Raw genomic sequence first — 9896 nt, 5'->3', positions numbered from 1 at the left:
GCCTCTTTCTCTCTCTGTCTGTTGCTCTCAAATAAATAAATAAATATATATATAAAAATAAGCAAAAAGTTTTTAAAAATAAAAGGGACTGTGGAACCATTCAAGCTTGATGGTGCCTGCCTGTAATTAGAGCACTTGGGAAGTAGAGATAGGAGGAATCAAGGCCATCTTCTGATACAAAGCAATTGAAGAGGCCAGGCTGTGCTATTTCAGTGGGGCAGACAAAGCAGAAACACGCTGAGGAGTTAGTGGACAGCACAAGCACCAGTCTGAAGGTTCAGCTCCTTTCAAGAAAAAAATACAGAGAGCGGGACGTGGGCCTTGCGATCCATAGCGCGCGTGGGCTCGGCGACAGCAGAGCGAATTAAAGATGGATGATGTTGAGAAAGGCAAGAAGATCTTTCTTCAGAAGTGTGCCCAGTGCCACACTGTGGAAAAGGGAGGCAAGCACAAGACTGGACCAAATCTCCACGTCTGTTTGGACAGAAGATGGGTCAGGCTACTGTATTCTCTTACTCAGACGCCAACAAAAACAAAGGCATCACCTGGGGAGAAGACACACTGATGGAGTATCTGGAGAATCCCAAAATGTACATCCCTGGAACAAAAATGACCTTCGCTGACATCAAGAAGAAAGGAGAAAGGGCAGACCTAATATCTTATCTTAAAAAAGCTATTAATAGGCTGGAGAGATGGCTTAGCAGTTAAGCGCTTGCCTGTGAAGCCTAAGGACCCCTGTACAAGGCTCGGTTCCCCAGGTCCGACGTTAGCCAGATGCACAAGGGGGCGCACGCGTCTGGAGTTCGTTTGCAGAGGCTGGAAGCCCTGGCGCACCCATTCTCTCTCTCTTCCTCTATCTGTCTTTCTCCCTGTGTCTGTCGCTCTCAAATAAATAAATAAATAATGAACAAATATATATATATAAAGCTATTAATGAGTAATGGCCATGCCTTATTTATTATAAAACAGAAATGACTCATGGCTTTTAATGTGTACCATAATTTTACTGATTTCATACACCACAATGCAGATCATGAATGACTAACAGAGTATTTTTGTTGGAAAGTCTTTATTTAAGTAAAATTGGCATGCATTAAGATAATATGATCTTTTTAAAAATAGTATTCTGATTCAGTAAATACTATAACTGCTTTCCCTTTTAAAGATATGATTGGACTTACTTCACTGTTCAACTTTTCACAAAGATGGGGAATACCACCTCAGAACCTATATGATTGGTTTTATCTTTAGATTTCTACAACTGTTTACATGAATATATTTGAATATTGGGAAAAATTCTCTTCACTGGTCAGAACCAATTAAGACTCACCTGTTTCAACTGGTATGCTGTAGTCCATTACAGACATGGGTTAAAGATAAAGACACAATTGTCTTGACTATGCCAACTCAATTAGAATTCCTTGTATCTAAGGATACTGCCTTTTATTTATTACAGGCATTTTAGTGTGGTTTGTGTATAATATAAAATAAATACTATTTAACACCAAAAAAGAAAAAAAAAAGAATACAGGTTGGTCCTTGTGGTGGTTTGATTCAGGTGTCTCCCATAAACTTAGGTGTTCTGAATGGTAGGTCCCCAGCTGATGGATATTTGGGAATTAATGCCTCCTGGAGGGAGTGTATTGTTGGGAGCGGGCTTATGGGATTTATAGCCAGTTTCCCCATGCCAGTGTTTGGCACACCCTCCTGTTGCTGTGGTCCACTTCATGTTGGCCAGGGGGTGATGTCCACCCTCTGCTCATGCCATTGTTTTTCCCTGCCATCGTGGAGCTTCCCCTCAAGCCTGTAAGCCAAAATAAATCTCTTTTTCCCAGAAGCTGCTCTTGGTTGGGTGATTTCTACCAGCAATGCGAACCAGACTGCAACAGTCCTCAAGCCTGACTCAGCTTTAGTGGATTCATATTCCCAAGTCCTGGATCTGGTTCTTTTTTTCCCACAGGCTCATTTCTAAACACGAGGAAAGGGGTACTCTGTGGTGTTAGAACAGTTAAACAGAAGAGATTGTTTATATTTGTGTAATTGTGGGATCGCAAAAGTATTAGCCAGAGAGGGTCTTAAAAATCCTAATCTAAGCAGAATGTAGGCTCATGACTAAAATTCCAGCACTCAGAGGCTGAGATGAGGCCAACCTTGGTTACGGAGATTCAGGTCTTTGTCTTTACAATAAAAGGAAAGAAAAGAAAGAAAGAATAGAGAAGGAAAGAAAGAAAGAAAGAGAGAGAGATGAATGGAGGGGAAGGAAAAGGAAGGGAAGGGAAAAACAAGACAAGAGAAAAGAAAAAAAGAGAAAAAGAAAAAGAGGCTGGAGTGATGGCTCATCAGTTAGGCACTTGTCTGCAAAGCCTAAACACTTCTCCCTAGTACCTAAGTAAAGTCAGATGCACAGAGTGGCACATATATCTGTAATTCATTTGCAGTGGTAGGAGGCCCTGGTGTGACCCTTCTCTCTTCTTTCTCTGTCTCCCTTTGCAAACAAATAAATATTTTTTAAGTAACTATTTTTTAAAAGACAAAAGAAGACAGAAAAGCAGAAAGATTACAGAATATAGCTACACCTAGTAGCAGAAGCCTGTAATCCCAGCTATTTAGAAAACCCACACAGGAGGATCACAAATTCAAGACCAAAGAGGGCAGTGGGAGGGGATTATGAAGAGGGTATATTGTGAATATGAATGGAGGTTGTCACTCGATGTATAAAAAATGGGGGGAGTTAAAAATAATCTTCTGAAGCTGGAGACATGTTTCCATGATTAAACCCATTCTCTCTCTTGGACTTAATTCTCTAGTACTCAAGTAAATTAAGATGCACAAAGTGCTGCATGCATCTCGAGTTCGTCTGCAGTGGTTAGAGGCCCTGGAACACACCCATTTCTCCCTCCCCTGTGCTTGCAAATAATAAAAATATACTTTTTAATATTCTTAAAGGTAGGTTGGGGGAAGGTTAATCAAAATCTAACAGAGCATGAATAAGTCATATGGAAATCTACATTTCTGGACAATGGTGCACCCATACATAAGTAATAGATTGTCACTAGAAAATTTTCAGTGCCAGGGATGGGATACCTTCCAGGGAGTTGTTGGCCAGGGAGGTCCCTGATTACCCCAAAGCATTACAGGCCATTGTTGAGGCTCTTGGTTTTCCACCAGGAATAGATGGTAAGACCCTACTGTTGAAGACTCCACATACTTGGGCTGCAAGGTCACTGAGAAATCCTGCTCGAGCTCAGCTGAATGCCTCCTCTGTGAAGAGCAGCTGACAGAAAGCTGGAAAAAGCTACACTACATGCAGCTTCATGGGAGAGAGAGAAGTCATTAGAGGCGATAAATAACAGTGGGCACTGTAAGCCTTAAGTTTGGTCAGCCAGGCCAAATGATCCAATGGGTGCAATAGTAGCATGTCTGTTATGGGGAAACCAACTGCTCTATAATTGGATTAGAGGCCCACTCCACAGGAGAAAATACATGCCTGATACTTAAAACCTACGGAAGGGGAGGTAATGAACCCTAGGGGTGTAACACCTGCTGGTGTCTGACTAAATGCATATGTTATGCTCACCAAACTGCCTGGGTAAGCATTTATTTTATTGTCCATGCCCGTATATTAATGCTACTCTTACTTTTGATTAGAGAAAGCTTCTCTTTTCTTATGTCAGTGACTTTGGGATGAAGGCACGCAGTGCTGAGAAGAAGTGATGGAGGAGTGCTCAACACTATAACATCTCTGTCACACCTTCCAAGGTTCAGGGTCCATTGTGGAACTGGTGGCGGGAAGAATGTAGAGCCAAAGGAAGGGTAGGACTCCTTACAATGCACTCTTTCAGACACAAAATGGCCTTGATATCCATGACCTCGCAGTGCCTGACACTACCTACACAGACCAGTATAATGGAGGAAAAGATGATGACATCAAAATGAGAGAGAGAGCCGGGCATGGTGGCACACACCTTTAATCCCAGCACTTGGGAGACAGAGGTAGGTGGATCGCTTTGAGTTCTAGGCCACTCTGAGACTACACAGTGAGTTCCAGGTCAGCTTGGACTAGAGTGAGACCCTACCTTGAAAAAACAAAATAAGTAAATAAATAAAAATAAGAGAGACTGGTTGAGAGGGGGAGAGTATATGGTGGAGAGTGGAGTTGTGAAAGGGAAAGTGGGGGGGATAATAAAGGTTTATTTTCTATACTTATGGAAGTTGTCAATAATAAAAAAAAAAACTGAAAAATAATTTGCTGGGCATGGTGGCACACACCTTTAATCCCAGCACTTGGGAGGCAGAGGTAGGAGGATTGCCATGAGTTTGAGGCCACCCTGAGACTACACAGTGAATTCCAGGTCAGCCTGAGCTAGAGTGAGATCCTACCTCAGAAAATCAAAATTAAATTAAATTAAATTAATAAAAATTTAAAAATAATCTTCTGAGGGAGTGGGGAAAGTGAACCCTTCTATACTCTTGGTGGGATTAAACTGGTACAGTCATTGTGGAAATCAGTATGGATATTCCTAAAAGTAGATTTACCGTATGACCCAGCTATACTACTTTTTGCCATATGCCCTAAGGACTCTACACATTACTATAGACATATGCTCATTCATGTTTATTGTTGCTCTAATCACAATAGCTAGGAAATGAAACCAGCCTAGATGCCCATCAACTGGTGAATGGATAATGCTAATACATATTTATACAGTGGAGTTTTATTCATCTGTAAAGAAAATGAAATTTGCAGTGAATTGGGTGGATCTGGAAAAGACACCTCACTTAAAAGCCAAAAGAAGAGGAAAAATGCTTACGATACTATCTTTCAAACAAAAAGTGACCTTGATTTCATGATCTTACAGTTGTTCATACTATGTACCCAAGACCTGCACAATAGGAGGAGAAAATGATGACATCAAAATAGAAGAGAGACTAGTCGTAATGAAGAAGTTATCCAGTGGAGGGTGTAATTACTGGGGGTGATGAGAGGCGATTATGACCATAGTATATCATTTATAATTATGGACGTTGTCAACAAAAATGTTTTTAAAAGTCTCAATAATCAAATATTCAAATAAATCTTGTGAATAATATCAACTCAACATTTTAAGACACTGGAAAATTTCTGGTTTACAGTGACCTCTGGTGTTACTCTGAAAAACATGCAGTGCTCTAGCTAAGTATTCATATTAGTAATCTTTCTTTTTCCTTTCTGCTTATCTCTCTCCCCTTCTTTCCTCCCATCCTCCCTCCTTTCCTTCCTTTACTCCTCTTCCTCTTTTTCCTCTTTTTTTGACAGGGTATCATATAGCCCACGCTGCTCTCCAACTCACTAAGTATCCACTTTGAACTCAGGATACTTCTGCTCCCACCTCAAAATGCTAGGATTACTGGCAAATGCCACCATGCCTGGCCATACCACTGTGCTTTCAGATTATGTTTTGTTTGTGAGGAATGTGGTTGCTGGAAATTAAATCCAGGGCCTTGAATGCCCTATGTAGCCAAGGATGATCCTGAACCTCTGGTCCTCCAGCATCTACCTCCCATGTGCTGAGATAGTAGGCAGTCATCATGAAACTTATCTGCATGGTGCTGGGTACTGAACCCAGGGCTTTGTGCATGATCAAGAAGCACTCTTCCAATTGAGCTCTATACCTACACTAAAATTTTCTCTTTTTTTTGCAGAGGTCAATATTTAATCCTTGAAAATTATACACATATTTGCAAGCAGAGACAGATAAAAGAGAGAGGTGAGGAGACAGCGTGTGTATGAATAAATGTGCCAGGGCTTCTTGCCACTACAAAAGAATTCCAGATGCATATGTCACTTTGTGCATCTAGCTTTATGTGGGTACTGGAAAATCAAACCCAGATCACCAGGCTTTCCCAGCAAGCATATTTAATCACTGAGAAATCTCTCCAGCCTCTTCATTTTTAAAACTTAAAATTTTTGGTTTTTTAGGCCTGCAGAGATGGGTTAGCAGTTAAGGCACTTGCCCGTGATGCCTAAGGACCCAGGTTCCACTTTGCAGAACTCATGTCAGCCAGACTCACAAAGCGATGCATGCGCACAAGGTCAGGCATGCGCACAAGGTGGCACACGTTGCTGGAGTTTGACTGCAGTGACTAGGGTCTCTGGCACACCAATTCTCTCCCATCCTCCCTCTCTGTCTTGTTCTCTCTCATAAAAAAAAAAATAAAAAAAAAACCTATTTTTTAATTTTTATTTATTTGAAAGAGAGAGGTAGAGAGAGAGATTGAGAGAGAGAAAGACAGAGAGAGAGAGAGAGAGAGAGAGAGAGAGAGAGAAAGAATGGGCACTCCAGGTTCTCTAGCCACTACTGAAAATTAATTCCAGACACATGTGCCACCTTGTGCATCTGTCTTGTGTGGGTCCTGGGGACCAAACCTGGGTCCTTTGGCTTTGCAGGCAAGTGCATTAACCACTAAGCAATCTCTCCCACCCTTAAAGAAATTTTTATTGACAACCTTCATACATAATACACCATGATCATAATCCCCTTCCACCACCCTCCCTCTTTCCCCTCCCCATGTCTTCTCCACTGAATCTCCTCCTCTTTCCAACTAAAATTTCTTCTAATTAGGCTTTGCCCTCTTACTATGTATTGAGACCACATATGTGGACACTATAAAAACGTGTATAACTTCGAAGTTGATTGTCACCAGGAGGGATGTGTGGGATCCCTAGAAAAACCTAGTGTAACAGTTATCTTTTTGCTGGGATAAAACATCTTACTAGGGCTGGAGAGATGGCTTAGCGGTTAAGCACTTGCCTGTGAAGCCTAAGGACCCCGGTTCGAGGCTCGGTTCCCCAGGTCCCACGTTAGCCAGATGCACAAGGGGATGCACGTGTCTGGAGTTCGTTTGCAGAGGCTGGAAGCCCTGGTGCGCCCATTCTCTCTCTCTCCCTCTATCTGTCTTTCTCTCTGTGTCTGTCGCTCTCAAATAAATAAATAAATAATAAAAAAAAATTAAAAAAAAAACAAAAAAAACCCATCTTACTAGAGGCAGTATATGGGAGAAAAGGGTTTATTTCAGGTTTGCAGTTGCAAGAAGTTTCATCATGGTGGAGAAAGCATGGCAGAGCAGGCAGCTCTAGTGTGATGTCTTACGTCAGTGGCAGGGTGGAAGACAGCAGTCAGTCGCAAGAGGAAGCTGCCTCTGAACACCCAGTAGGCTGGACTAACCAACACCAAAGTCCATCCCCAGCAACACACATTCTAAATCAAGGCTCCACCCCAAAGGATCACAAACACTTGAGGCTATGGGGGACATTTTACATGCAAACCCCCACACCTAGCAATAATGAGGCATGTAAATCTTGTGGCCCAGCAATAATACTAAGCATGCCAGTAGATCTATGGATGTTTAATTAAGGATAATAAAATTGCTCCCCAACCCAAAATATTTTCTCTATTTTATTTATTCATTTATTTGAGGGGGGGCGAATATGGGTCTACAAGGGCCTCTAGCCATTGTAAATGAACTCCAGATACATACACCACCTTGTGTATCTGGCTTTATTGGTATCTGGGAACTACAGAATCAAACCTTGGTCCTTTGGCTTTGCTAGCAAGTGCCTTAGCCACTAAGATATCTCTCCAGTAGCCCCCAAAATGTTTCTCTACTTGTTCATATGATCTGAAAATCTTTGAAGCTCAGCAGATAAGAGTTCTTATTCCTTAAGTATGATGGCCTCTCTGGCTAGAGACTGCCTAATTTGACTCCCCAGAACCCATGTTAAAAAAAAAAAAAAAAAGCTAGGCATGCCCATGCATATTTGTAACTTCTGTAGGTGTATGGAGGGTAGAGACCAGAGAATTGCTGGGGTTCAATGACCAATAGAAGCTCCAGGTTGAGGGAGAGACCTCATGCTGAGAGACAGACCCCCATATTGAGGAAATATGTGGATGAGCCATAGAGGAGGACACCTGCTGCAGAGCAGCTCAGAAGGTGCAGACATCTGCATACACGTGCATGTACCACACATCACACACACCACACTACAGGTTGTCAGGCTTGACAAGCAAGTATCTTTAACCACTAAGCAATCTCCTCTGCCCCCAAATTATTAGTGTTCTGATATGAAGTCATCAATTCTAGAAGTAGCACAGCCTGAGGAAAGGCATGAAACTGGAAAAGGGAAAGGCAATTCCACAATGAACAAGACAGTATTGGTTGAACAAGTGCTATCTGCCAATGTAGCAGACAGCTTCAGGTTCACTGAGATGAACTTTCAGACCAGACACAGTTATGAAGGAAGGGATTTATTGAAGCTTACAGGTCCAGGGGAAGTTTCATAATGGCAGAAGAAGCTGGTCTGCCTTCACAGGTCCAAGCGGAGAGAGAGAAGCACAAGCCTAAAGGTCAAAAGCCACAGCACACTTCAGGAACTCCAGCTAGGCACACTTTGCATATAAGTCTGAAACCCACCAGCACACCTTAAGATCACCCAGTGACATTGCCTCCAGCAGGTGACTACAGATGCAAACTACAAACAAACAATGAATATATTGGGGGCCATCTATTCTATTCAAACCACCACAACCAAGTATTACTTTCAACTCCCTACAAGTATTATTTTAAGACACCCTTACAAAGTATGCATCATAGTCCTCATCATGCAGTGGGGAAAAAAACTCAGGCACAGAGAGTAAGGTACTTTGGAGATCATCCAGCTAGTAAAAGGCATTAGCAGGGTCAAAGCCAGCCTAAGCTCCTTGTCTTCACTTGGTGCTGCTCCAGATAGATTTGGATCATACTTGGAAGACCTACACAGCAACTTGCAAACACTCAGAGAAACAGTAAGTGAACAGTGAGGTCCAGATAAGTCATGAGTACTAACATTTCTTGTCTGTTGTCAAGAGGGAAAAATCTAGCCTTAAGAAATTACACTTAACCCATGGCTTCCTTCCTCATGCCTTCCAGAGGAAGTGAGATCCTCGGCTTTCTACCAGCTATGACAATTTTAGTCTTTTTGTGAACAGGTAATTCATATGCTTCAAAATTCAAATGTTTCCAGAATAATGGCGAAAGCTTAGTTTCTTTTATTACAAGTGTATCCAATATACATGTGTAACAACTTCCTGGGAGCAACCAATGCTTCTTGTCTGCATTCTAGACGTGTGGTAGAGATAACAACATACATTGTATCAAGAGATTCTTTAGTCTTTTTTCCCAGATGCAAGAAATTAATGCATCATAATTTATTTAATCTCACCACTAGTAATGGAAATCTGTCTTTTACTAGTACAGATAACATTGCAATAACTATTCTTGTTCATATTATTTTCCATACATGTAGATATATCTAGAATAAATTAAAATTGGTAGTCTTAATTATAAATTGTAATCGATTGCCAAATTGCTCTTCCTTAAGGATGTAATGTATTTAAATACTCCAGAAAAAGGCTTATTTTTGCATTCTTTTTAAACATATGCTTTATTTACAAAGGAGAGAGAAACGGGAGAATGGGAAGTGGGAGAATGTATATGTAAGGGCTTCTTGTCACTGCAAAACAACTCTAGATACATATACCACTTTGTGCATCTGTACATACTAGGGAACCAAACCAAAGCTAGCAGGCTTCACAAACAAGCACCTTTAACCACTGAGCCATTTCCCCAGCCTTGTTTAGGCATTCTTTCTACTACTACATATTATCAAATATTTCAAATTTTACTTAGATGTGATGTTTTTGAAGTATTCATATTAATACACATGACTCTAATTCATGTGAGTTTTGTTCTTGTGTTTTGTGAGGTAAGGTCTCACTCAAGCCCAGGGTGACCTAAAACTCACTCTGTAGTCCCAAACTGGCCTCGAACTCACAGCGATCCTCCTACCTCTGTGCTGGGATTAAAGGCATGCACCACCA

The 9896-nt window shown here is 41.4% G+C and overlaps 1 pseudogene; it reads left to right on the top strand.

Annotated features, from left to right (window-relative positions):
- Window positions 1-312: 312 nt before the first annotated feature.
- On the top strand, window positions 313-1235 carry LOC101609254 (annotated as a pseudogene).
- The last annotated feature ends 8661 nt before the right edge of the window (window positions 1236-9896 follow it).

This window comes from Jaculus jaculus, chromosome 2 (genome assembly GCF_020740685.1).
Source record: "Jaculus jaculus isolate mJacJac1 chromosome 2, mJacJac1.mat.Y.cur, whole genome shotgun sequence".
Classification (NCBI taxonomy): domain Eukaryota; kingdom Metazoa; phylum Chordata; class Mammalia; order Rodentia; family Dipodidae; genus Jaculus; species Jaculus jaculus.
Note: the sequence above shows the minus strand (reverse complement) of the source record. Positions and strands in the feature narration are given on the sequence as shown.